At 46.2% G+C, this 2,264-nt stretch overlaps 1 long non-coding RNA gene across 1 annotated transcript; it reads left to right on the top strand.

Moving 5' to 3' along the window:
* The first annotated feature begins 1,071 nt into the window (after positions 1 to 1,071).
* Positions 1,072 to 1,711, top strand: LOC146072879 (uncharacterized). The gene is made up of 3 exons (XR_014473256.1): positions 1,072 to 1,242; positions 1,337 to 1,514; positions 1,612 to 1,711. It is a non-coding gene; the product is annotated as an uncharacterized LOC146072879 (long non-coding RNA).
* Positions 1,712 to 2,264: the final 553 nt, after the last annotated feature.

Below are 2,264 nucleotides of genomic sequence, written 5' to 3' on the forward strand. Positions count from 1 at the left end.
TGTGGGGCAGAGGGTAGAGAGTGTGGCATGATCCTGCTGGGGGCAGCTTAAGGGGAGAGGCATGTGCAGTAGTAATCTGCTAACCCTAATACGCCAGGGGAGACAAGTGCGTCATGAATTACTGGGGGCCGCTTAAGGAGAGAGGCATGCACTGTGCAGTAGCATGAATCAGTGATTCATGCAGTACATCCCTCCCCTACCCCCAGCAGATTTACCTGCTGGGGGCAGGGGAGAGAAGTGCAGCATGAATCTGCTGGGGGCCTAAGCGCAGGTGAGAGGAGGAGGTGGTATAGAATTGTTATGTGAGCTGGGGATGGAGGGCAGGCTGGCATAATATTTCTGTTGTATTTGCTATGCAGAGGAGGGACAGTGGCTGCCTGCTCCGGGTTGGGAGGAGGCTCAGAGTGGGTAAAGGCAGGGTGTTCCTTCTTAAAACTATCTAAACCCTGACTTCCCCATTTTAAGGTAGATGTGCTTGCAGCAGGGCCCCTCCTACCTCCATGTGCTCAGCTCTGTCTGTCTGTTGTTAGCTAGTATTTTTTTCTATTCACTGCACACGGCCATGTCTATAATTGTAAAGCGCCACAACTGCAAACTGTTGGAACTATAAAATAAAAAATTAAGATAAAAAATGTATGCCGTATTATAATTATATGTTTATTTATGCTATTAGTGCACACATATTCCGCAGTGCTTTACAGAGAGAATATTTGTAAAATCTAGTGCAATTAAAAAAAGTGGCTTTTTAATTCCATTCCCCCACCTGCCTTAATTTTTTTGAAAAGGTCTCATCTCCTTTTTATCTGTAGTGCCGAGAACTTGCATTCATCTGCCGGACCAGACCGGCCCCTGCCACCACAACCCAGCTAAAACCAGGCTCTTCCTCCTCTTTTGGGGCACTTCCAGAGTGACCAGCAGCTGCAGCAGTGACTACTTCCGTGACAGTGACTCTTGTGGGCATCCCATCTAGGTAAGTAAGAACTTTTTTACTAGTAGGACTGCCCTTTGTGTCTTCCTTCCTACCCCAATAACTCTGTTTTTAAGTGCATTTTTTTCTCTTTCAGCAGCTCTACCTCCACAAGAACATTTATAAAGACCAAGCTACTACGCAAATCCTGCTCATCAACCAACCACCAGGCTCTTCCTCCTCCTTTTGGGGCATTTCCAGAGTGACCAGCAGCTGCAGCAGTGACTACTTCCATGACAGCACTGACTCTTGTGGGCATCCCAACTTTCTTCTAGGTAAGTAAGAACTTTTCTACTAGTAGGACTGCCCTTTGTGTCTTCCTTCCTACCCCCATAACTTTGTTTTTAAGTGCATTTTTTTCTCTTTCAGCAGCTCTACCTCCACAAGAACATTTACAAAGACCAAGCTACTACGCAAATCCTGCTCATCAACCAACCACCAGGCTCTTCCTCCTCCTTTTGGGGCATTTCCAGAGTGACCAGCAGCTGCAGCAGTGACTACTTCCGTGACAGCACTGACTCTTGTGGGCATCCCAACTTTCTTCTAGGTAAGTAAGAACTTTTCTACTAGTAGGACTGCCCTTTGTGTCTTCCTTCCTACCCCCATAACTCTGTTTTTAAGTGCATTTTTTTCTCTTTCAGCAGCTCTACCTCCACAAGAACATTTATAAAGACCAAGCTACTACGCAAATCCTGCTCATCAACCAACCACCAGGCACTTCCTCCTCCTTTTGGGGCATTTCCAGAGTGACCAGCAGCTGCAGCAGTGACTACTTCCGTGACAGCACTGACTCTTGTGGGCATCCCAACTTTCTTCTAGGTAAGTAAGAACTTTTCTACTAGTAGGACTGCCCTTTGTGTCTTCCTTCCTACCCCCATAACTCTGTTTTTAAGTGCATTTTTTTCTCTTTCAGCAGCTCTACCTCCACAAGAACATTTATAAAGACCAAGCTACTACGCAAATCCTGCTCATCAACCAACCACCAGGCTCTTCCTCCTCCTTTTGGGGCATTTCCAGAGTGACCAGCAGCTGCAGCAGTGACTACTTCCGCGACAGTGTGCATCCCAACTTTCTTCTAGGTAAGTAAGAATTTTTTTACTAGTAGGACTGCCCTTTGTGTCTTCCTTCCTACACCCATTACTCTGTTTTTAAGTGCATTTTTTTTCTCTTTCAGCAGCTCTACCTCCACAAGAACATTTATCTTCTAAAGACCAAGCTACTACGCAAATCCTGCTCAAGCAACCACCAGGCTCTTCCTTTTGGGGCGATTATCCAGACAGACCAGCTTTGGCTGCAT

The sequence above is a fragment of the Crinia signifera genome, chromosome 4 (genome assembly GCF_055691185.1).
Source record: "Crinia signifera chromosome 4, ASM5569118v1, whole genome shotgun sequence".
In the NCBI taxonomy this organism is placed as follows: Eukaryota; Metazoa; Chordata; class Amphibia; order Anura; family Myobatrachidae; genus Crinia; species Crinia signifera.